The sequence below is a fragment of the Mus caroli genome, unplaced genomic scaffold (genome assembly GCF_978045245.1).
Source record: "Mus caroli unplaced genomic scaffold, Mus_caroli_1 scaffold_5, whole genome shotgun sequence".
NCBI classification, from domain to species: domain Eukaryota; kingdom Metazoa; phylum Chordata; class Mammalia; order Rodentia; family Muridae; genus Mus; species Mus caroli.
The window spans coordinates 16,718,033-16,744,979 of NW_028227260.1; the positions used below are offsets into that span (position 1 = coordinate 16,718,033).

The following is a 26,947-nucleotide window of genomic DNA, read 5'->3' on the forward strand; positions in this document are numbered from 1 at the left end:
ATGGTGGGGCTTGACCAATCTCCTTACTCAGGGCTGGAAACATTTAGGGAATGGCTTAGAAGTCTAAAGTGTCAGGACCTGGACATTGGAGCTCCTCAGGCAGGGTCTGGACAACTTGTTTACAAAGGAGGACTATTGCTTTCACTTGAGATAGCATGAAGAACCAACAGGTCTAACTCTAACCTACTTCCTGCTCTCTTAAAAAGTATCAGTTAAAATTCTGGAGCAGCAGGGGTATGGAAAGGGAAGGACTCAGGACTGAGTTCTATTTAATGGGCAGGCCACTGAGAGATTGGCTATGCTCTAGGGAGTATATAGATAACACAAACTGAACTTTTTTTTTTTTTCTGGAAGGTGTGTGTGTCACAGGTGGACAGGGAAGGACCGGGACGCTAATTTGATAGGAGTGTATAATGTGAAATCCTCAAATTAATAAAAGTATTATGTTGGAAAAAAACTGTAGGATCCCATGGTGTGTATAAGGGGAGAGGGCATCTGGAGCAAGTGAATGCCTCCAAAGTAGTAATCAGCTAGCGAAGGATTTAGAAGTTAGATGAAAACCCATGACTTTTTTTTTAACCTTTAGATAGGATATCCTAGTTAGCTTCAGATGTGAATTTGACACAATCTAGAATCATCTGAGAGAATATCAACTGACATATTGTTCAGGTTAAATTGGCCTATTTCATGGTCTCTAAAGAATTTCTTGATTTATGATCAATGTGGAAGGGCCCAGTGTGCTATGGGAAACACCATCCCTAAGTAGTTTGGTCCAGACTGTATAAGAAAGCCTGCGAGTGAATCAGATAGCAAACTAGCAAGAAGCATTCCTCCATGATTTGTGATTTAGGTTCCAAATTGTGTTCCTGCCTTGACCTCCATTAATTATGGACTGTAATCTGAAAGTGTAAACCAAACCAATCTTTTTCTCTACACGTTGCTTTTGGTCACTATAAGAGAAACATAACTAGAACAAGAAGAAAAGAAGAAACTATAACAGGCAGAAGGAATGAAAATGTAGGCACTGACCAGAACCTCAAGTCAAACTTCATCAGAAACATTTGGAGAGATTTGTATTAAAACAGATCATTCCCATTCAAGTGTAAAAAAGGTGACCTTTTGCCATCAAGGTTGAACAATAAAGAAGATGGGGGTGGAGGTAGGAGAGGATGAGACAGATCTGAGTTCCTCTTAATATGAAACTTACATCAAGCCAGCCACACCTCCATAGTAGAGCCAACAGTTAGAAAGGGAATGGCATGTAGTAGTAAAGCTCTTCTCCAAGGTTTTGACTACTCAGCATCTTGAGAATTAGCTCTGCCAGGTGACGACAGATGACTACTCCACCACAGCAATCTAGATGGGGTTGAGGGGGAGCACATGGGTGAGAGAGGGCATATCATATGGAAGTTTCCAAATTCTAAGAGAAGACACTAAATGAAGACGATGTGTAAGCCTCCTTAATTTGCTCCCTGTCCTCCTTACTCCTTGGAACCAGAACCCTGTGTTTGTGGCTACCAGGATTTGTATATTCCAGAGAATAGCTGCTGTATGATTCTATTCTCCCTCTGAAAAACTGCACAAGCATTTCAGGGACTTCTAAAGTTATATGTGTGTCCCCTCCTTGCCTAATTCTCAGTGACACCTGATCATTTTCACTTGAGACATAGTGGAAATAACCCTGGATTTAGCATTATTCTGAGATCAAAGCCTGCCGCAGCTCTGCTTTTCCATCATGTCTGTGCCACTTCACGCAGAGTTAGTTATTTCCCTAACTGATAAAATACAGTCATCACAGAGCTCAGTGATAAACACTAATTTGAACCACCAAATATCAGGCAGAATTTTCTGAATTCACCACAACCCTGCTAGATAGGTAGGTACTAATGCAATTACACTAAAAATTAAAAAAAAAAAAAATAAGTAAGTAAGAAAAAAACCAAAGCACTGAAAGGATACTCTGTACCTCTAGGATCTAGATAATAAGTAGCCAATGTGAAATGTGAACCCACCCAGTCTGGTTGCTCGACCTGACCTATTAACCACCATGCACTGACACCTCTCAGTAGGTAAAAGTAAAGAGCTAATTGAGGTGGGACTTAATGTTCTACTTAGGTTCTTTTAAAGGGTAACTATGGTTAACTGAAGAAAACTTAGTCTCCCATATCAAACGGCATCTAAACCCTTTTAAATGATGTCTGGCTCTGGGAAAACTTCATTATGTTTTTATGCCTCAGTTTCTTAAACCTGAAATGAAAATTGGAACCCTTGTGTCAAAAAGCTACTGGATATGTGAACTTAGCACTTGATGTTTAGTGAGGCATCTATCCATGTAATAACTGACGGTAAATAAGACAAGCTGGGCATCCAGAGCAATAGGCATCATGAAAATGTAATCACTTGGTAATCTGCCAAATTCTCTGGCTAAACCTATAGGAAAGTTTACTTAACCTCTGAGAATTTGGGAAATGCTGCACTATGGTATAGCATTTTAAAATGTTTCATTCAAATCTCAAATGCTTTCAACAAATCCACTTCTTTCTTTTATCTTAGGGTAATATAGTCATTGTTTAAGCCTCAGAAAGGCATGAATTTTATTTCTTCGTCCCCTGTCTCTACAAACACACTTTATTATTAAGGTTTACTGTAAATAGTGGATCTATTGTAGCACTACACATTTTTCAATGGTTTTCTTAAAAGTATAGTATCTTGTCCTAAAGAAAACAAATTTGAATGTATTTTCTTTTTTAAAAACGTAATTAAAATGTGCTGATGAAATACAGGCATAAGGGAACTTTTATGCACTGTTGATTAGAATATAAAAGTTTAGCCACTATGGAAATTAGTGTGGAGACTCTGTAGAAAAGTACCATATGACCCAGCTGTATTACTACTCCTGGAATCCAAAGGACATCAAGTCCAGTAATCACAGAGATGTTTGCAAATATTGCTAAAATTGCAGGGCTAGTCACAATAGCTAAGTTACAGAACTAACCCAGGTGTTTAATAACAGATGAATGAACAAAGAAAACCTTCTATATACAATAAAGAAAATAGATGCTTCCAGCAATAAAAAATGAAATTATATCATTTGCAGAAAAAGGGATATAATTGAAGATAATCATATTGAACAAATTAAGTCATGCTCACAAAGACAAATGTTGTATGTTTTTTCTCATATGAGGTTTCTAGATTTTACATAGATTCATTAAAGTATGTATATATGATAATAAACTGGAAACGAAAATATATAGGGACTCAAAAAGAATTAACATGAGGAGGAAAAAAGGGTGCGTGGTCTGGAGCATATTATTCTCAGTATATAAAAATATCCTCATCATTCGCAATGATTATATACAATAAAACTAAAATAATTTAAAAAATCATATTATCCAGATTATAAATGGTCACAAATTTTTACACTTTTATGATCATGCATTTAGCTTTTTGATACTGCACTTGGATTTTCACACCAAAAAAACCCCTTTATTAAAATGTAAATCACAAGAGCAAATATGTACTGACACAAATATCATGTAGGTTACATGGCTTACTCTAATCTAGGAACTGTCACAAACACTGATCAAATTTGTCATATTTGGCATAGGACTCTAAGATCTAAAATAAACAAATGGGAAAATTTTCAAACTCTCCCTGGAACTTACTAAGCTCTATCTGAATCAACTATAGCAATGTAGTTTATTTCATACCCAAAATCAAAGCACCTGGATAAATAAAAATAAGTAATTTAATAAATTTTAAAGTCATTTCAATTGTGCCTTTGAACAAACACAGAGATTAAACTCAAAAAACAGTTCAAAGAAAACAAAAAAAACAAAACAAAACAAAAAATCCCCCAAAACAAAAAACAAACAAAGAAAAACAAAAACAAAAGCAGTTCAGTTTCCCAACTATGAACTAAACTCTAATGAAAACAGTTGTGTAGCTATTTTCTCCTAAGTAGAATTTTCTTCTCTGAAGGGAGAATGGAGGTGGTTCACAGGGTTCCAGAAGCCACTGAAATGTAGATTTTAGAAACTCATAAATCCACAAGACTCTTGAGATCTAGGGAAGTAGCTTTTGTGAGTCATCACCCATACTGAGGTATGTTTTCCAATGAGGTAAGCTAGACTTGGGCTGCATCACTTTATTTTTTGATATGTTGCCTTTGCTTTATCTAGAATTTATAGGTATTTGATCATGTCTCCCCAAGAAAAGTCGCAAAACAGAGAGTAAAAGTGCTGACCTAAACATGTGGTATATTAACTATCACACACGCAGTCATAAACCTTTCCTTTGCATGTCCTGGATAACATACATTTACTAGACTGTCCTTGAAATGTTTCATCTATTAAAATGTTGAAGTTACTCCAGACATCTTCACTCAGTTACATTTCTAATAAATATTTTCAAGGAAAGAAGCTAGGGTTAAAAGGGCAGTCTGTGGCCAAGCACTGTAACAAAGGTAACTGTTCTATCAAATCAAACCTCTGACTCTCATAAACATCTGGAGCACTTATAGTGAAGCACACAGGAACCAGCCACACAAAACTAGTGCAAGTTAAGCATCTTTAATCTGAAAATACAAAATCTTACATGAGGCCACAGTAGAAAAATTCAACACTTATCTCCATGGTATATGCAACAGTTAAAGTGCTAGTACTTTATATATAATCTACATTATATATAATTACTCTCAGGCTATGTATAATGATGCATATTAAACAAAAATAAGTTTTATTTATATTTTGGCTGTATACCCAAGATACTTCATTCTATCTATCTATCTATCTATCTATCTATCTATCTATCTATCTATCTATGTGTGTGTGTGTGTTTGTGTGCATGTGTAAATATTCCAAAATCTGAAAGAGATAACAGTTTGGATGAAAGATACTAAAGCTAAATAAAGTGAGCTAAATAGAATTAATCCACTATAGATTAAAGGTGCTTTCATTGGGACAATGTACTGAACCATAGGATATTAAAATCAAAGGATAAAAGATGGTCTCTGAATTTACTGGTGGATTTAAATGTATGGATCAATAGAATACAAATAAAATATCTCCCTTAGGAAATAAAGTGCTTGTCTAGCCCAAGAAAGAAAAGGAAATCATATTTTATTCCAATCCAATTAGATCAAACTTCAATATAGCTCAATACAGTGTGTGTGTGTGTGTGTGTGTGTGTGTGTGTGTGTGTGTGCCTTTAGACTGCTGTAACAAATTATCACAATCTCACTACCTTAAATCCACCAAGGTTTACTATCACTATTCAGAGAAACAGAAGCCTTAAAATAAGAGGCTCTACATGAAGCCTGGAAGTCTACTTCCTTGCTTTTTCCTAATTTCTAGAAGCTTCTGATAAGCCTTCCTGGCCTCTTGCTAACTGCCAGATGCTTCAGATAATCCTTAAGAAGTTTAATATCACAGTAGTTGTTTCTCTTCAGTTTTGCTATCCATTGACTTATGCCTTGACCCTGTCTGTGGGTATTTTCACTCTCCTTATAATGAATCTGTCATGGAATGTAACGCGGAACCCACCCTAACTTAACTTAGTATAACTTCATCTTGATTATTTTTGCCAAGATCTTCATTGGTCATATTCTGAGATTTAGGTGTGTATGATTTTATTTTACTTTTTGATGAACACTAATCAACCCACTTTATTGACGATTCCTACTTTACCATTGTGCCTAGTGTCATGGTTTTAGCAGTCTGATACCCTATAAAGGGTTTCTTGGCATCCGAACCCCAGTGTAATTTAACAGTTCAGTTACAAAACAAAAACAAACACAAACAATGCCCAACTGGTGTGTTCTTCCTAGCTTTCCTTGGTTGTCTATAGTTCTTTATGTAGTGTTGAAGCCTGCAATTACAATTATTTTTTTAAAAGAGGCCATATATTTTTTTCAATTTTGTATTTTTTATTGATGATTTTCAAAATGTTTGAAAGTATCATATACACATAACACTTATTTATCTTTCTGAAATTATTATGACAAAACATTAAAATTTTAATTTGTCAATTCTCATAGCATTGTAGTAATTTTTTTACATTTCATTTTTATTAGATATTTTCTTCATTTACATTTCAAATGCTATCCTGAAAGTCCCCTATACCCTCCCTCACCCTGTTCCCCAACCCACCCACTCCTGCTTCCTGTCCCTGGCATTCCCCTGTACTGGGGCATATGATCTTCACAAGACCAAGGAGGCCATAAATTTTAAGGAAAGATGGGAACAGCATTCCAAAGGTTTAGAGGGAGGAAAAGTAGTTAAATTATAATTTCAAAAATGAAAGTAAAAGAAACAACAACAAAATCAATGCCCAGTTCAACAGAAAATTAAACATGCATATAGTCTTTACCATATTTTATATATCAGTGCACCTCCAGACAAAAGTTGAAATTTACATGGAAAAGAGCAAGTTTTTTCCCATGGTCAAATACTAATTCACATGAGCCAAAGAGGATGGTTATTTGAATGTTCAACCAAATTAAAAACTTCAGAGGAGTGGTTTCTGAGAATAATCCTCTAGCCAACAGCATCAGTGTCTGGGAGCTCTCTTGAAATGCTAAATCACATTAAATTGGACTCTTCATTTGCATATTATTCTCCAGGTGATTCATAAGCTCTGTTCTAGAAGTCTGATTCCAAAAGTATGAGAGAAGTCTAACTTTCCCATATAATTCCATACTTTCTGACAGAAATGGATATTTCTTTTGCTAAGTCTTGATGGGGAATATTAAACACATACACATTTGCATGTACTAGTACTCTACCCTTCCAAATGAACAGGCTGTTTCCATAAACCAACCCTTTCATTTGAAGCAGAATGATCAACCTCCTTGGAGAATGATAGCACAGTGCACTATTTGTTTTATTTGGGTTCTTGGTCTCAAATTTATCCTGCTTGAAAATAAAATCCATGTGGGAAAACTAATATATAAAGCAACAGTTTAATTGGTGAATGTGTTTCCCGTTTTCCTCCTATAAGTAGAACACTCTGAATGATTCTGGGTTACATCTTTTGTTGTGGTTAATCAACTGGGATACTAATATGAATGCCTAGTGAATTAATTGGACAACTGTGAATATATGAACTGGCCACCTAACAAATGTCTTTCATTGCTCACCATGGTATGAGGCCATTTTATTCTTAATACATTTTTAAAAAATCAATATATTCTTTGCCATGAGCATGTATTTTTTTCTTCACTGATTTTGTAGCAACCATGCTGAACAATTTATTGACATGAAAAGGACAAACTCATGAATGAGATTGCAGGAAATTTATTTGCTTTTGCAGCAGCCTAGAAAAACTTACTAGAGTCCTAGCTCTCTTCATGAAAGAAAAATATCTTAAAATGTTTACCTCAACTGCTTCTTTAAATCAATTACACAACCAACAGACTGAAAGGGAAACAACTGTGTGTTTAGTGCCAACTAGTTAAAAAATACCCAAATCTAGTCTGTAGGGACCAGAACAATTTCAGAAATTTAAGGAACCAAGTGTAATGAAGGAAATAAATAATCACACACTTAATGCACCAAACATCCTTAAGACTACAGGTTCAGATACAAATCCACTTCACTATGAGCATGTTGCTGGCAATTCTTCATGACATTTTTTAGCCCATGACACCTACCAGACTTTCTCCTACCTTCTCACACACAAAGCAAGATATGAGAAAAACACAGAGCTATATGAATGTATAATTCCCAAATGCTTAAGGCAACTAAAGGTCTGCATTTGAGGGATTCAAGACATTCCTTGTTATGCTCCTTGGTTTCAGCCATTCAATCCCAGGACTGCAGAGTATGAATCACTGCAGTAAATCACATTGGATTTCTAAATATATAAGAAGAATTTACCGGGGAAAAACAAGGTGACATTTTCTCCACAACCTTCAAGAGTTGGCTATATGACAAGAGCCAGCACCAGGGGAACCCAGCCATTAGAATTAAGAAGCAGTCCAGAAAATCCCTTTCAGACAGATGGAGGGAAGATAGGAAAGAAGATAAAGGAATAGAGTGGGAAGCAGGAACTGACCAAATAGGCTTAGAGTTCAATCCCTTGTGTCACTATCAATTAAATTTCTCATAGAGACCCATGGGCTACATTCTAGGAAAGGTGTTGCCACTCCCCTCCACCTCTCCATAAGAATATAGCTCGAGCATACTTGTTGATTGCACATTCACATGTTGTTGAGCACATTGATGGGCATGTTACAAGTATATGCTCAATGTGCCTTTGTTGTTAGACTGAATTTAAAAATCAATTAAGTAATGAATGAATTGAAGAAACAAAAAGCATCCTGGAAGAGTTCAGTGATAATTCTTAAGGAGAATTAGCATCACAGTTGTTGTTATAAAATGATATCTATGTTCCTCCACTGGGAAGTTTTTGTTTCCACAAACACTACAAAGCCACATTTGTAAACTGGAAGAAAAAATTAAATTTCCCTGCAGGAAAAGATTATGTTTTCTAATAAAATACTAAACATAGTATGTGTTGAAGGTATTCATGAAATTAAGTAATGGTCTTTAAATTTGTCTTGAAAATTCACCTTGTATTGATACCCTGGATGATCAGAAGAGATCTTGCCCATTATTCTGCCTCTGTGTTTCACAATAACGTTCAACTTTCTCTGATTCTTCAGACTCAGGCATACTCTGGAAGTTGGTAGGAATAATGATTGAATCTTCCTAGATGGATGAACCACAGAAATTTATGGATAAAAATGCAGCAGCAACTAACACAAGTACAAAACTACCCTGTAGAATATATTCAAGAGGTTGAGAAAGAAGCATGTTTCCAGCATACTGAAACACAGAAGAAATTTAATACATAGTCAATTTTGTCAATGTAAAAGGCTTGATTGTCCTACAGATACTTTACTATGTATAAATTCTTAATAGCTCTTGACTGTCCAAAATCCCAGTGCCAGACTCATTCAACATCTGGTAACAGAATAGATGGATCCAAACAACTCTCAACACACAAAAGATAAAAGCAGCAGGACTCTTGTATTTGTTCTCTTTTTGTTCACACATACACAGACACACACACGAAGCTTAGCAGCTTATACAGGAATTTTATTTACTTTGCTCACCTTAGGCAGCACTTAGAGCACTTTGAAGGGTCCCATTGATTCATCCTGTGGAGAGGGCTGCCCTGCCCACCATATCATGGTAGGAACTCTTGTAAATAGATGAGAATGCATGAGAATACAAGAATCCACAGAGTAATCAGGACTCAGGCTCACTTTTCTCTTAACCACTCTCTTGTGAGAGAACTAAAGAACCAAAGTTGCCTGGAAGCTAAATCAATTATTTCTGAGGTAAAGAATGACCTAATTTTCAAAATGACATAATGTCTTCATTTTTTAAATGGCTAAATTATTTTCCACCAGGCCTCACCTTCTAAAGCCCGACACCCCCACCCCCACCCCCACCCCTGCCTCTTAATATGACCACAATTAGAGGATCAAGTTTGCAACACATGACTCCTTGAGGTACACACTAAAACTACATGCAAACTACAACAAAACAAACAAAGAAAAAAATGAAAAGAAAAATATGTATGGATAGGGTTTATTTCTAATGATCCTTTCAGCCCCAACGTTCTATTAGAATTTTAATGGCCCAGGCTACAACAAATATTGTATAATAAAGTGGACCACATCAATGTGATATAGCTCTCTAATATCTTCCCAAAAGTTCACTTCTTCATGGAGTATTTTACTTTACAATAATCTTCTCTACTGTGATTCCGTAACTCTCTGTGGGTACTCAGTCATGAATGACATTAAAATTGAGGATTTACGTCCTTCTTTTCACTGGAAATCAAACAAAAAAGGACATTGTCCACTCACTAATTGCCCAGTGATAAATGTCATTACTCCTTCTATGCCTTGCTGTCCAGGTCACATCAAGCTTAACAAAGCCAGACCTGTGGCTCTCACAGTTTGTAGACATGCCTAAGTTTCTTACTGTCAACACTAGATTTTTTTTAATACAAAGGATGTCCTTCAGCCAATACAAGGATGAGGTAGGAAATATCAGGGAGTCAGTTACCTCAAGAGCATTTTTTCAGGCAGTAATGATAGACTTAGTAGATTAAAAACAAAATCCAGCTCCCTTGCCTCTTGAGTAAGATAACCTGAAGCATGGTGCATATTATCTCTCAAATTCTTTAACTGAATTAAATTTAGTTACCCACAGCAATCGTCTGCTTAAAAGGTATACTTTTTATGGACACCTGCTTAAAAATACAACTTTCTGCTTTATGACACATGTCTCATTTTCATGCAAGGAAACATCCCATTACTTCTGTGATTTTACAAAGTCTTCTTACAAGGGAAATCTAGCAAATATGTAGTAGAATCTTTCCATCATACATCAGACTAGTATCATGAATACCTAGCCCATTGGCAATAATCTGTAACTCCCCATGTTAAATGCTTTCTCTGGGTATCATAGACAACCTTGCAAAGAGTCACATCAAGAAATAGCTTTCAACAAAGGCTAAATAGCACAGCTTTGAAGCACATTCTGCACTGGAACGTTTTCCAGGTGGTCTCAGTAAAGCTGTGCCCCAGTTAGAAATGGCACTAACTTACTAACACATAAGTTAGGCCCCCAACTCATTTTCCTACTTCTCTTTACCAGTATGTCCTTGGATCTGCCTCATATATCTACCCATCCTTTTGTGTTCAGAGGCACTATTGACCTGTTTTAAGCTGCCACCTCTATCTTTTTTATTGTTTCTGCCCACAACCATACCTGTGCCTTGGAAAGAAATGAAAAATATGATCCATTTTTACTACTAGGTCTGATATATTACACCTATACATGTACTTATCTCAACCCCCCCCTAAACACACATACATGGGGGAGATAGTACACACACATGTACATGTAAACACAGGAAAATTTCACATGACATTTTAAATATAAATGTAATGACAACTCTCCATTTTGCCATGATCATCAGAGTTAACCATGAAAAATATCAAATAAATATATAATATGTATTGGGAAAATATGAGCTTTCTTTCTTGATATCATCTGTCTTTTCCACTTTGATAAAGCCACTTTGCATGAACTGATGTTTTAACCTAAGTAGACTAAATAAATTGTAACAACCTTTTTCTTTTTGCCCTTGTAAAAACTGCTAATGGACAGTGAACTGGTCAATCAGCAGGTGAGAGCAGAGAAAGAGGACAGGGCAAAGTTGATAGAGGTAATAACTAGCTTCAGATAATGAAGACTGATTGTGCATTCACCTTCCTGTGAATGTCTAAAGCTGTGAAGGGCAATTACCAAATGCATTAAGAGAAGAGAGCTCTGTGTTACTCCTTTTTTGTAAGCTCTGATCTGTTAAGCTGTCAAAGAACTCTTTCTGTACATACAAGAAAGAACATTCTCAGGAGATCTGCTCCTGAATTTGGTATAAGGTTGGAATATATGCCCCCTGAAATAACTAGATGGTAAGTAACATATAAATTGTAAGGGTTAGAATATAAAGGGTCCATGTCTTTCCAAAACACAACTCATCTAAAATATAACTTCTAAAGGCACTGGTTACTGACAAGAAAGGGGGTAATGATTCTCTTAATCTAATAAAATAAAATCTAAAGTATAACTACTGGGATGTTAATTACAGTTTTGGAAATTAACTTCTCTGAAAGGAAGAGTAGAGACAAATTAAAATATTGAAAATGAAAGACAGCTGTCATGAAAGCTAAACTAACTGGATACAATGCATGCAATGAAATGAGTGCTTCTAGTAGGAAAAGCTTTTTCTGGAAATACATTTTGCCTTCAAAAATTTAGCTTTTGCTACACTTTACAACCAAGTTAATAATATGTCTTGAGACCACTAAAACAACACACTTAATCTATATCCATATTGCATATTGAGACTGTTTAAGTTTAACTTGTCTTAAAGAAAACAATGTAAACAACATTATGATGCTGTTGATTTCCCATGAAATCAGCTTTTTACCAGGTAAACTAACTGTATAGCTTTAATAATTATGTACTCTTCTATGCTCCTTACCCTGAATAATGTGTGTATGTGTATAAGTATGCATGTGTGTGTGTGCATGAGTATACGAATGCATGTGTGAGTGTGTGTGTGTGTGTGTGTGTGTGTGTGTGTGTGTGTGTGTGCTTGTTGTAGTAATCATTTGCTGAATGTAACCAATAGGTTGAACACAGCCTCAAGGAAACCAAATCTGCTTTATATTTCGGTGGCAAAATACATATATAAGCAACCATAATGTCCCAGATGCCAGGAAAGCAAGAGCCTCCCAGAACCCCAGGGATGACATTAGCTGAAATACCCAACAAAGGGTAGGGAGAACCTGTCGATACCATATCCCAAGGTTAAGCATGGACCCAGGTTAAGCGATGGGGCCATCCACCTATCTCTAAAATTTTAATCCAGAATTGCTCGTGCCTACAGGAAATAAATACAGAGACAAAGAGTGGAACAGAAACTGGAGGAAAGACCATCTAGAGACTGCCCCATCTATGGAACCATCCTACATTCAGATACCAAACCCAGACACTACTGCTGATGCCAAGAAGAGCTTGTTGACAGGAGCCTTATACAGCTGTCTCCTGAGAGGATCTGTCAGATCCTGATCAATACAGATGCTGATGCTTGCAGCCAACCACTGGACTGAGCACAGGGACCCCAATGGAGAAGTTAGAGGAAGAACTGAAGGAACTGAGGGGGCCTATATCTTGCATCAAAGGGCAGGGAGGCCCGTGGTCCTGTGAAGGCTTGATGCTCAGTGTAGATGAATGCTAGGGCGATGAGACAGATCTGGGTGGGTAGGTGGGTGGGGGAGCACCTTCACAGAAGCAGTGTAAGGGGGGATGGGATAGGGTATTAGGAGAGGGGGAATCTGGAAAGGGGATAATACTTGAAAGGTAAACAAATAAAATATCCAATTTAAAGAAAGAAAAAGCTTATGTTTTTCCTTTTTATTTATTTGTTTATAATTTTCCATTTGTTTATTCATTTATTTGCTTTACATCTCAATCGTAGCCACCTTGTCCTGCCAATATCCCTCACTTGGCCTCTCCCCCCATACCTACCTTCTGCCTCTGAGAATGGTAAGGTTCCCCACCCCCTGTTACCAACCTATTCTGGGACCTCAAGTCACTGCAGAACTAGGCGCATCCTCTCCCACTGAAATCAGACAAGGCTGCCCATTTAGGGGTATAGGATCCACAGGCCAGCAACACAGTCAGTCAGGGTAAGCCCCCATTCCAGTTGTTGGTGGACCCAAATGAAAACCAAGCTGCACCTCTGCTACATATGTGCAAGGGGCCTAGTTCCAGCCTTTGTATGCTCTTTGGTTGGTGGTTCAGTCTCTGGGAGCCCCCAAAAGGTCTTAATTGACTCTGTTATTCTTCTTATGGAGTTTCTGTACTCTTAGAGTCCCTCAGTCCTTCATCTAACTCTTCAATAAGTCTTCCCAGCTCCATCTAATGTCTGGCTGTGGGTCTCTGTATCTGTTTTGGTCAGCTGCTGGGTGGAGCCTTTCAGAGAACAGTTATGCTAGGCTCAGGTCTGTGAATCTGGGCTGACAGATATAAACATAGCCTGAAGCTCCAAGGTAGGAGAAGGAGGAAGGCAGGCTAGCAATGAGTACTTATTGATCCTCTGATGACAGCTCAGCACATCCCCCCATCCCCAAAATTGACAGGGGTTGCTACTTCATTCATTTGTGTCCATCTGTGTATCAAGGGCAGCAATAACAAATATAGCTGGCAACAGTGTCTTTATGTGTTGTGCCATTGTGATAAGACTTTGACCAACAAATGAGACAACAAAGTCTCTCAGTGTGTCCCTGTTAATCCACCACCTGTGTAGTTACAGTAGTAGTTGTTTCCTCCATTCATGCATAATCCTCCATGGAGACATGGCTGACTGGCACATTCATCAATGTTGAGTTCACAGTAGTCTTCAAGGAATCCAGGTGTGTAGTCTCAGAGTAAGCCCCAAGAGCATCCTGAAATGTGGCATGATGTAGACTCGGCTGGGTTCTACATTCATCAATTTCCAACTCACAGTTCATAATAGAATACTCTTCAGGACAGACACATGTATATCGTCTTATCTCACTGAGATTTATACACCTTATTCATACAGAGATCAGAAATACATTCATCCATGTTTATGTTTTGATTGCTGTTCTAGGATTCAGTTAATCTTCTGTTGTAAACACTTGGGGAAAAATTGATTAAGACGAGATTCCTCACTCCTTTACCATATCATTTTTCCCCTGTGATGTTCAATAAATATGATTCAAAGTCCTTTGTGAGACTTTGTTTAGTGAAGACATAGGATTAATTACTTAGCCACTATTTGGTCTATGTCTACCCTGATTTTATCCCTTTTAACAAAGCCTATAAAATCCATTTCTATATAGTCATGGATAATGTGTTTTGATTAAGCCCATCTTCTACTATACCCAAACCCTGGTTCATCATCCTGTACTTCCAACTAATTTTCATCTCAACTTTCAGTAGTCTTTTATTTTTTCTTTTATTTTGAGAATTTAAAATATATATGTATATTATATATTAATGAAATATGATTATGTCTATTATATCTGCCATTACTCTTTGGAGATTTCCCTATATTCCTCCCAACCATGCCTTCTTACCAACTTCATGTTCTTGTTCTTGTTTTTTTTTTTTTTTTTTTTTTTTAAGATTTATTTATTTATTATATGTAAGTACGCTGTCCTCAGACACTCCAGAAGAGGGCGCCAGATCTCGTTACGGATGGTTGTGAGCCACCATGTGGTTGCTGGGATTTGAACTCTGGACCTTCGGAAGAGCTGTCGGGTGCTCTTACCCACTGAGCCACCTCACCAGCCCGTTCTTGTTTTTTGATGTTCATTTCTTTTTTAAATTCTTTTCCTTTTATTGAGAATATATTTTTCTTATATAATATATTTTGATTAAAGGTTCCCTCCTTCTACTCTTCTTAGTTCCTCCCCACCTCTCCTCCCCACCCCAGATCTGCTCCCTTTCTGGCTCACAATAGAGAAGAATAGGCTTTGAAAAGAAAACAACAAAATATAACATAATACAATATAATAAAATAAAACAAAAACCATCACGTTGAGGTTGGACAATGCAACTCAACAAAAGGAAAAAAAGGGACAAGAATCAGAGATCCACTCATTCCCACACTCAGTCCAATAAAAATATTAAACTGGAATCCGTAATATAAAAACAGAGACCTTGCTGCAGACCTGTGCAGGCCCTGTGCTCGCTACATCAGTCTCTATGAATTCCTATGAGCTTTGATTAGTTTATTAAGAGGGCCTTATTTTCTTGGTGTTCTCCATACCCTGTCTCTTACCCTCTTTTTGTCTATCTTTTTATGGGGTTTCCTGAGCTCTGAGGGGAGGAATTTGATGTAGATATCTCATTTAGGGCTGGGTGTTCCAAGTTTTCTCACTCTCTACATGCTGGCTGTAGGTCTCTGCATTTGTTCCGATCTGCTGCAGGAGGAAGCTTCTCTGATGATGGCTAAACAAGGCACTGACCTATGAGTATACCAAAATAGCATCAGGAATCAATTTATCACTGTTTTGTTGCTGATTCTGGAACAGTAATATTTGATTTTACCTTAGGTGCCTGGGTTATCTAGTCTCCTGTTCTTGGTCAAGAACCAGAAATATGGGTTCAATCATGAGAAATGGACCTTATGTCAAACCAGACATTGGTTGGTTTCTTCCATTAGCATTGTGCTGCCACCATTGCCCTAGCATAACTTTGTATTTAAGACAAATTGCAGATCAAAGGGTTTATGGCTCTGTTGCTGTTTGTGTTTCTCTGTTGGTAGCTTACAGCATACCTTCCTGTTCCATTCACATTAGAATATAGAGAAGAAGGTCCTATGTATGTACTATGCTGGTTTCTTCAGGTTCAATAAGTTGTACAGGTATTGTATTCAGCAATGGAATTTTGCTGTCAGTTTGTGGAGAGAAGCCTGTTTTTGGCAACTGCATGGGTTATTTGGGGATTTCCATGGGACCCCTTGGCAAATATCTCAATTACATGCAATATAACCCTAGTACTGGGAGCTTCATTTAACTTTGTTTGGTAATAAAATATGATTAGTTGGGACTCTGTCTCACTCATTATTTGGCCATTTCATTTAGACTATATTTTAGGAAGTTTATATTGTTTTAGGATTCCATATCAACCCTCTCTCCCGTCAACTTCCTCACCTGATTCTGTTTCACACTTCCCATCCATCTATAATTATCTACTCTACTTTCATTTTCTACATCTGTACCATCTAGTCTCTTATTTTATACATATCCTCTATGGTACTGCAGATTGTAGTTTTGGTTTTTATTGACTTAACAGCTAAGATCCGCATAAAAGCAAATATATACCGTATTTGTATTTCTGTGCCTATGATACTTTACTCAGTATAATTTTTTCTACTTCCATCCATATACCTACAAATTTCATGATGTCCTTTTTTCTAAATGGCTCCATTGTGTAAAAATACCGCATTTTCTTCATCCATTCTTCTGTTGAGAGACATCTAATGTTACTTCCAATTTCTGGCTATTATGAATAGAGCCACAATAAGCATGGTTGAGTAAGTGTCTCTGTGGTAAGATTGAAGAATTATTTGAGTATATTCCTAAGAGAGTAAAAGCTGAATCTTGAGGTAGATTGATTCTTATCTTCTGGAACAACAGCCACATTGATTTATATAGTGGCTGTACAAGTTCACACTCCTACCAACAGTGGGTGAGTGTTCCCCTTACTAATGACATCTTCACCAGCATGAACTGTCACTTGTTTTATTGATTTTATCCATGCTGACAGGTATAAGATGAAATTTCAAGGAAGTTTTGATGTGCATTCCCCTTATGGCTAAGGATGTTGAACATTTCTTCTAGTATTTCTTAGGAATTTGAGTTTCCTCTATTGAAAATTCTATTTATATAGGTATCCCCATTTTAATTGTGATATTTATGTATCTATTGGATATTAGTTTTTTGGGTATGTGTAGTTGGTAAAATTCTTTTTTCATTCTGTGTAAAGTGTTGTTTCCCTGAATTCTTTCTCAGTAAATTTGTCATTTCTATATGGGAGAGCTACTGACTTTTGTGAGTTAATTTTGTAGTCAGTTACTTTCCTGAAAGTGCTTATCAGTTATTGGTATCTTCTGGTGAAATTTTGGGTCATTTATGTATACTTTCATATTTTCTGCAAATGTACTTTGACTTCTTCCTTTTCAAATTATATCCACTAGATCCCATTCTTATTGCTCTAGCTAAGTCTTCAAGTACTATATTGAATTGGTATGCAAAGCATGGACAACTTTGTCTGGATCCTAATTTTAAAGGAATTGTTTTGATTTTCTCTCTATTTAAGATAATAAATGTTGGAAACTGCCTTTATTATGTTGAAGGATTTCTCTTGCATCCCTATTTTCACCAGGACTTTTAACATGAAGGAGTGCTGCATTTTGTGAAATGTCTTTTCTGCATCTAATGAGATGATGATGTGGTTTTTGTCTTTCAGCTTGCTTACATGGTAGATTACATGTATTGATCTACATACGTTGCACCATCTCTGGGGTGCAACATCTGTTGCATCTTCACTGGGATGAAGCCTAGATGATTGTAGTCAGAGATGTTCTTGAGGTATATATTTTTATTTTGATGTATTTGAAGTATTTTACTAACCTATATCTGTAACAGAAATTGGTCTGTAGTTCTCTTGGTTGGGTCCTTGTGTGGTTTGGGTATCAAGGTTCCTGTGGCCTTATAAAATGAATTTGTTGATGTTCCTTCTATTTCTGTTTTGTGGAATAATTTGAGGAGTATTAGTATTAGCTCTTCTGTGAAAGTCTGGGAGAATCTGGGGGTATAACTATCTGGTCCCAGGCACTTTTGTTTGGGAGAATTTTAAATTGATATTTAAATTGCTTATCTGCTATTGATTTAACCTTGGTAATCGTAGTTATTGAGAAACCTATCTATTTGTTTTAGATTTTCCAATTTGGTGGAGTACAGAATTTTTTAAATTTGTTTCATTCTTTTCTCATACTTTACAGTCCAACTGCAGTTCCCCTCCCCCAGTCTCTCCATACTCCCACCTCACCTAGCCTCTCCTCTAAATCTACTTCACTCCTCTCAGAGAAGAACAGCCTTCCCAGGGACATCAGGACAGGTTGTTTTCTTTTGCTCCTCTGGATTTTCTTAGTGTCTCCCTTTTAGTTAATTTGTATAAGAGTTTTTTAATACTAATGATATTCTCAAAGAACCAATGCTTTCATTCTTTGATTTGGTTTGCTTTTGTTATTTGTATTTTACTGATTTCAACCCTGACTTTATTTGTTGTCATCTACTTCTCTTGGATGTGATGTTTTCTTTTTGCTCTAGAATGTTGAAAGTTTTTTGGTGCTGCTTCTAGGAAATTGCCATTTGTCACTGGGCTCAGACAAAGAAGGAGGCTCAGATAAGAATATTAGAAACAGTAACCATGGGGCTTTGCTTACTACTTTTCTGAATTGCTACCTTATGTGATCTCTTAGCTTACTACTTTGCTTGATTACTATCATGTGTGATCTCTGTGATTACTACTTCACTTGATTACTTTGTCTTTGATCTAAGAATTGGCCATGGTTTTTGTTGTTGTTGTTGTTGTTTGTTTTGGGTTGTTTTTTTTTTGTATATACCTAGAATGATATAAAAGCAGGCTGGAGAGAAATAAAGCTGCTTCAGTCTCAGAATGGACTGGAGTCATGTTATAATTCTGTCTAATTGTTTTTCTTCTTTTTCAATCCTCACTCCCTCCCTTGAGACCCTGTTGACTGACTGAGCTGGCTTGGTTATAGAACTTTCAGGTAAGTACATTGTTAAGTTGCTAATATGTGATCTCTCCATTTTTTTTTTAATGAAATCACTTAGTGCTATGAACTTCCTTCTTAGAACTGATTACATTATATGGCATAATTCACTTTTCATCCGGGGGAGAGTTGTTCAGTTTCCATCAGTTTTTTTTTTAATTTATTTTTTATTAGGTATTTAAGTTCTCTGTTGTTACTGTTTTTTATATTGCTGCAGGGTATTATTTCAGTTTTCTTGTATCTATTGAAAGTTGCTTTGAGTATGTGGCAAATTTTGGAGAAAGTTCAATGAGGTGCAGAGAAGGAGGTATACTCTTTTATGTTTGGGTGAAATTTTCTGTCTATATCTTGTAGGTCTATTTGGTTTTTAATATCACTTTGCCCCAACACCTCTCTGTTTCGATTTTGTCTGGATAATAATTTACCTTCTTAGGTAGATTGTCAACGTGTGTGTGTGTGTGTGTGTGTGTGTGTGTGTGTGTGTGTGTGTGTGTGTGTACATATAGTTTAAATGACATTCTTTCATCTGGGCTGACAATACTTCCTCCATGAGCAAACAATGACTTAAGAAAAACACTAATACTAGTCATGACAACTCGTTTCCTCTTTTGAATTGTTGGACCAAGTTGTTCAAGAGTCTCCCAAAACATAACAGGCTATTACTATTCGCCTTAGTTGGTCTACATATGTAGAAGGTAAGCCTCAATTGCTGAGGATACCATGAACTTCAGACACAAAGCCCAGAGGCTTCTGGAGTGAAACTGACCTGAAAGCCTCTTTTGTTAGAATCAGCTTTCCTAGTAATAAAGGGTTCCATTCAAACTTCCAAAGCAAAGAAGCACCCTAACAAGCTAAAATGCCTACGAACCATAACTTGGACCAGTATGCATGAGAGCTCTAAGGGTGTGGTAGTGGTCAACATGTATAGAAGTAAATTTATTGGTGGCAGGAGTGAAGGTCTGGCACACTCTTTTCTGTTTAGCTCCCAAGTAAACAACACAAAAACATCAGAATTTATTAACAAGCTATAAACCGAAACTGAGCAAGAACGAGAAAATTATAACCTTGTTAGATTATTAATAACCAGATAATGTGTCCATTATTTGCTAACTGAATCTTGTTCTGTTTCATGTGTGTGTCCTTACTGTGAGCTTCTTTTGGCCATGTGCTCATCATGGTCCATCCTGCCTCATGGTAATTGCCTTCTTCTCCTACCTTTTTCCTCCTCCTCCTCCTCCTCCTCCTCCTCTTCTTCTTCCTCCTCTGCCTTCTTCTCCTTCCTTTTCCTCTCCTTCTCTTTCTCCCTACCTGAGATTCTCCTAATCAATCTCAAGTCCCACCTTCCTCTTTATCCTGCCCAGTTATAGGCTCTAGCCTTTTATTAATGAATCAGAGATAAAGTGGAGCATTCAGAGATAAAGTGGAGCATTCTTTACAGCACATTGGTCAGTCCAGACTGCAGCATGATCTTGGGTCACAGAACTTAGCATCTAAATACATAGTGCACAAGACCAAGCCCAATAAACATGCCCTGATGGTAACAAACAACTCTCTAATTGGACTTAAAACCTTGGTAATAAGGGAAAATGTTCCATTTGCTGGAAACCTAACCAGCCACTCAGGTCTAGTGAAGGCATGGATTTTGGAAGAGATCCTATAAATGCCACTTTACCAAGCCAGCATAACCCCTAACCAAATTCTAAATATTTGTCCTTATACCCACAGATAAGTGTAGTCCTCAACTCTCATCAAGGAAACCTTTCTTTGCAACAGAAAGAGACCATTACAGAGAACCACAATCACACAAAAAAATGTGGAGTTGTGGAGCATAGTTCCAATTGATACACCTACAAAACAACTCCTGTACTCAGGGCTAAGGAATCATTGCAAAAGGGAAACTGAAAGGATTGCACGAATAATAAAATCATGGAATTTTCTGTGAGATTGTGGGTCCTATTAATTTCAGAAGCTAAGATTAAAATCTCACCAGTCTGACTGCTTAAACACAAGCTGAACAAGGCAATAGAAATAGACATGCTATTGTGAAGGTGAGAAAGCTCTCACAGTCCTCAACCTTACACAAAAAAATACATATGTGTTTTATATACATATAAATATATACATCTAACACCAATTACCAAAAAAAAAAAAAGAAAAAGAAAAAAGACCTTGAATTTAAAAAAGAATAAGGAGAGGTATATGGGGTTGTTTGGAGGAAAGACAGCGTGAGGGGAAATGATGCAAAAATAATCCTCAAAATTAAAATATAGAATAATTATTTTAAAATAAAAGAAGCTACTATGGCAAAGGATGAGAACAGCCCATGTATGTGACTATAAACTTAAGTATTTGGAAGGTCATTTAATAGCATGGCCATTTACCAAAATAATAATAAATTCTATCTTGATGCCTATAAATTCCTAGCCACAGACTCTTGCTCGAGATTACAGTTTCAGGCACGGAATTCACTTGCCATCATGATGCCAGCCTCATAGCAAATCAGATATGCCTGCATTTCCTTTCCTTTAGACAGGGACAATTCAGGCTTAAATTTTTTTAGATGAGTGGGTCAGATGTGGTAAGTTAGCTTATAATAGTCATGTTATTATTGTACCAATGAGCGTATTTCCCTGACAGGTTGGTATTGTAGGATTCAGGGTCTAGCACTGTGTAAGATGGTTGAAGCAATGAGAATTTCTCCTCCAGCTAGCATGTATAACACCTTCCAACATGATGAAAGCTAGCAAGCAAGGAGGAAGTTTCCCAGTCTGTTTGACATTGATTTTTAAAGGTTTATTTATTTACTATGAGTACAATATTCTATCTGCATGGATTCCTGAAGACCAGAAGATGATACCAGATTGCATTATGGATTGTTATGAGTCATCATGTGTGCTCAGAATTGAACTCAAGACCCCTGGAAAAGCATCTAGTGCTCTTAACCTCTGAGCCATCTCTCCAGTCTACCATGGATTTCTCTATGTCTTATAGCAAAATTATGGTGTCTTCAGCAATACAGACATAACATATAGTTAGAGAAGACAACTAAGTGCACTCTTTTTAATTTGAACCCACTGAATTCAAATAAAAATAATTCCTCTAGACAGGGACCGTTTGGAGATGGACATGTAAGATTGAATAACCAATAAAATGATTTGGGAAATATGCTTTTCTAGCAGCAGTTTATTCATTAAAAAGTACACTGGCCAGGACGTGGTGGCACATGCCTTTAATCCCAGCACTTGGGAGGCAGAGGCAGGCAGATTACTGAGTTCAAGGCCAGCCTGGTCTACAAAGTGAGTTCCAGGACAGCCAGGGCTACACAGAGAAACTCTGTCTCGAAAAAAACAAAACAAAACAAAACAAAAACAAAAACAAAAACAAAAACAAAAACAAAAACAAAAAAAAAGGGAAACCACGGGTATCCTATTTTGGTGGAAAACAAGGCGTTTGAAAGATTGCTAGATTTATCAACAGGACAGAGTAACAATAAGGAATAATCTTCCCCTAACAGAAACTAGGGCAATTTAAGGATCAAAAGAATAAGGAGGGCAGGAAAGTTGGCTTTAGAACTTGGAGGACTAAGTTGAAACCCACATAAAGACAAGTATGATGATACATCTCACTAATCTCAATGTTCCTATTTTGAAATGAAAGGGAGGCAGAAATATAAGACATTGAGCCTGGTATACACAGGAAGTGAACAACAAAATGTCCCCAATCTCAAATGAGATAGAAGACAAGGAGTCCTCCAACCTTCACATGTCGTAAAAGTACCCACATTCGAACTTAGTCTGCACAGGTGAGAGTGTGCACCACAGAGGCAGACAGCTTCTGGGACAGGTGGGAGCCACAGACGGCTGAGACAGCACCCTTTTGGGGCCACAGACGTCCGGCACCCTCCCAGCCGGAGGACAGTGGTCCGCCCTGCACGGGAGCCCTCTGCCTCAGGAGCAGGGAGCGCCATCTTGGTTCCGGGACTCCTCAGAACTTAGGAACTTAGTCTGCACAGGTGAGAGTGTGCACCACAGAAGCTGACAGCTTCTGTGACCTGCCAAAGCAACACAGCATCTGGGAAAGGTCCTGTTTTGGGCATTCTTCTTCAGCCAGGAAGAGGTCCAAACACCAGATATCTGTGCACCTTCCCTGTAAGAGGAGAGCATGCCAGCAGAGAGTGCTCTAACCACTGAGACTCAGAGGACAGAGCCTGTCTCCCAGGTCTGCTGATAGACGTTAATCAGAATCACCAGAGGAACAATCTCTAAACAGAGACAACTATAACAACTGTCTCCAGAGATTACCAGATGGCAAAAGGTAAACATAAGAATCTTACTAACAGAAACCAAGACCACTCACCATCATCAGAACCCAGCACTTCAACTTCACCCAGTCCAGGGCACCCCAACACACCCGAAAAGCTAGACCCGGATTTAAAAGCATATCTCATGATGATGGTAGAGGACATCAAGAAGGACTTAAATAACTCAATTAAAGAAATACAGGAGAACACTGCTAAACAAGTAGAAGACATTAAAGAGGAAACACAAAAATCCCTTAAAGAATTGCAGGAAAACACAACCAAACAGGTGATGGAATTGAATAAAACCATCCAAGATCTAAAAAGGGAAGTAGACACAATAAAGAAAACCCAAAGTGAGGCAACGCTGGAGATAGAAACCCTAGGAAAGAAATCTGGAACCATAGATGTGAGCATCAGCAACAGAATACAAGAGATGGAAGAGAGAATCTCAGGTGCAGAAGATTCCATAGAGAACATCGGCACAACAATCAAAGAAAATAGAAAATGCAAAAAGATCCTAACTCAACATCCAGGAAATCAAGGACACAGTGAGAAGACCAAACCTACAGATAATAGGAGTAGATGAGAATGAAGATTTTCAACTCAAAGGACCAGCAAATATCTTCAACAAAATTATAGAAGAAACCTTCCCAAACCTAAAGAAAGAGATGCCCATGAACATACAAGAAATCTATAGAACTCCAAATAGACTGGACCAGAAAAGAAATTCCTCCTGACACATAATAATCAGAACAACAAATGCACTAAATAAAGAGAGAATATTAAAAGCAGTAAGGGAGAAAGGTCAAGTAACATATATAAAGGCAAGCCTATCAGAATTACACCAGATTTTTCACCAGAGACTATGAAAGCCAGAAGAGCCTGGACAGATGTTATATAGACAAGTTTCTAGACAGATACCAGGTACCAAAGCTAAATCAAGATCAGGTTAATGATCTAAACAGTCCTATATCCCCTAAAGAAATAGAAGCAGTCATTAATAGTCTCCCAAACAAAAAAAGCCCAGGACCAGATGAGTTTAGTGCAGAGTTCTATCAGACCTTCAAAGAAGACCTAATTCCAGTTCTTCACAAACTATTCCACAAAGTAGAAACGGAAGGTACTCTACACAACTCATTCTATGAAGCCACAATTACTCTGATACCTAAACCACAAAAAGACCCAAAAAAGATAGAGAACTTCAGCCCAATTTCCCTTATGAATATCAATGCAAAAATCCTCAATAAAGTTCTTGCTAACCGAATCCAAGAACACATCAAAACAATCATCCATCCGGACCACATAGGTTTCATCCCAGGGATGCAAGGATGGTTCAATATATGGAAATCCATCAACGGAATCCAGTATATAAACAAACTCAAAGACAAAAACCACATGATTATCTCGGTAGATGCTGAGAAAGCATTTGACAAAATCCAACACCCATTCATGATAAAAGTCTTGGAAAGATCAGGAATTCAAGGCCCATACCTAAACATGATAAAAGCAATCTACAGCAAACCAGTAGCCAACATCAAAGTAAATGGTGAGAAGCTTGAAGCAATCCCTCTAAAATCAGTGACTAGACAAGGCTGTCCACTTTCTCCATACCTATTCAACATTGTACTTGAAGTCCTAGCCAGAGCAATTGGACAACAAAAGGAGATCAAAGGGATACAAATTGGAAAAAATGAAGTCAAAATATCACTTTTTGCAGATGATATGATAGTATATATAAGTGACCCTAAAAATTCCACCAGAGAACTCCTAAACCTTATAAACAGCTTCGGTGAAGTAGCTGGATATAAAATTAACTCAAACAAATCAATGGCCTTTCTCTACACAAAGAATAAACAGGCTGAGAAAGAAATTAGGGAAACAACACCCTTCTCAATAGTCACAAATAATATAAAATATCTTGGCGTGACTCTAACTAAGGAAGTGAAAGATCTGTATAATAAAAACTTCAAGTCTCTGAAGAAAGAAATTCTAGAAGATCTCAGAAGATGGAAATGTCTCCCATGCTCATGGATTGGCAAGATCAACATTGTAAAAATGGCTATCTTGCCAAAAGCAATCTACAGATTCAATGCAATCCCCATCAAAATTCCAACTCAATTCTTCAACGAATTAGAGAGTGCAATCTGCAAATTCATCTGGAATAACAAAAAACCTAGGATAGCAAAAACTCTTCTCAAGGATAAAAAAAACCTCTGGTGGAATCACCATGCCGGACCTAAAGCTTTACTACAGAGCAATTGTGATAAAAACTGAGTGGTACTGGTATAGTGACAGACATGTAGAGCAATGGAATAGAATTGAAGACCCAGAAATGAACCCACACACCCATGGTCACTTGATCTTCGACAAGGGAGCTAAAACCATCCAGTGGAAGAAAGACAGCATTTTCAACAAATGGTGCTGGCACAACTGGTTGTTATCATGTAGAAGAATGCGAATGGATCCATTCCTATCTCCTTGTACTAAGGTCAAGTCTAAGTGGATCAAGGAACTTCACATAAAACCAGAGACATTGAAACTTATAGAGGAGAAAGTGGGGAAAAGCCTTGAAGATATGGGCACAGGGGAAAAATTCTTGAATAGAACAGCAATGGCTTGTGCTGTAAGATCGAGAATTGACAAGTGGGACCTCATGAAACTGCAAAGCTTCTGCAAGACAAAAGACACCATCAATAAGACAAAAAAAACCACCAACAGATTGGGAAAGTGTCTTTACCTATCCTAAATCAGATAAGGGACTAATATCCAATATATATAAAGAACTCAAGAAGGTGGACTCCAGAAAATCAAATAACCCCATTAAAAAATGGGGCTCAGAACTGAACAAAGAATTCTCACCTGAGGAATACCGAATGGCAGAGAAGCACCTGAAAAAAATGTTCAACATCCTTAATCATCAGGGAAATGCAAATCAAAACAACCCTGAGATTCCACCTCACACCAGTCAGAATGGCTAAGATCAAAAATTCAGGTGACAGCAGATGCTGGCGAGGATGTGGAGAAAGAGGAACACTCCTCCATTGTTGGTGGGATTGCAAGCTTGTACAACCACTCTGGAAATCAGTCTGGCGGTTCCTCAGAAAATTGGACATAGTACTACCGGAGGATCCAGCAATACCTCTCCTGGGAATATATCCAGAAGATGTCCCAACCGGTAAGAAGGGCACATGCTCCACTATGTTCATAGCAGCCTTATTTATAATAGCCAGAAGCTGGAAAGAACCCAGATGCCCCTCAACAGAGGAATGGATACAGAAATTATGGTACATTTACACAATGGATTACTACTCAGCTATTAAAAAGAATGAATTTATGAAATTCCTAGTCAAATGGATGGACCTGGAGGGCATCATCTTGAGTGAGGTAACACAATCACAAAGGAACTCACACAATATGTATTCACTGATAAGTGGATATTAGCCCAAAACTTAGGATACCCAAGATATAAGATACAATTTGCTAAAAGCATTAAACTCAAGAAGAATGAAGACCAAAGTGTGGACACTATGCCCCTTCTTAGAATTGGGAACAAAACACCCATGGAAGGAGTTACAGAGACAAAGTTTGGAGCTGTGATGAAAGGATGGACCATCTAGAGACTACCATATCCAGGGATCCATCCCATAATCAGCTTCCAAACGCTGACACCATTGCATACACTAGCAAGATTTTGCTGAAAGGACCCAGATATAAAGGTCTCTT

General features: G+C 37.5%; 1 pseudogene; it reads left to right on the forward strand.

Moving 5' to 3' along the window:
* The first annotated feature begins 11,184 nt into the window (after positions 1–11,184).
* LOC110287357 (heterogeneous nuclear ribonucleoprotein A3 pseudogene) overlaps positions 11,185–26,947 on the forward strand; it is a 37,552-nt pseudogene continuing 21,789 nt past the window's right edge.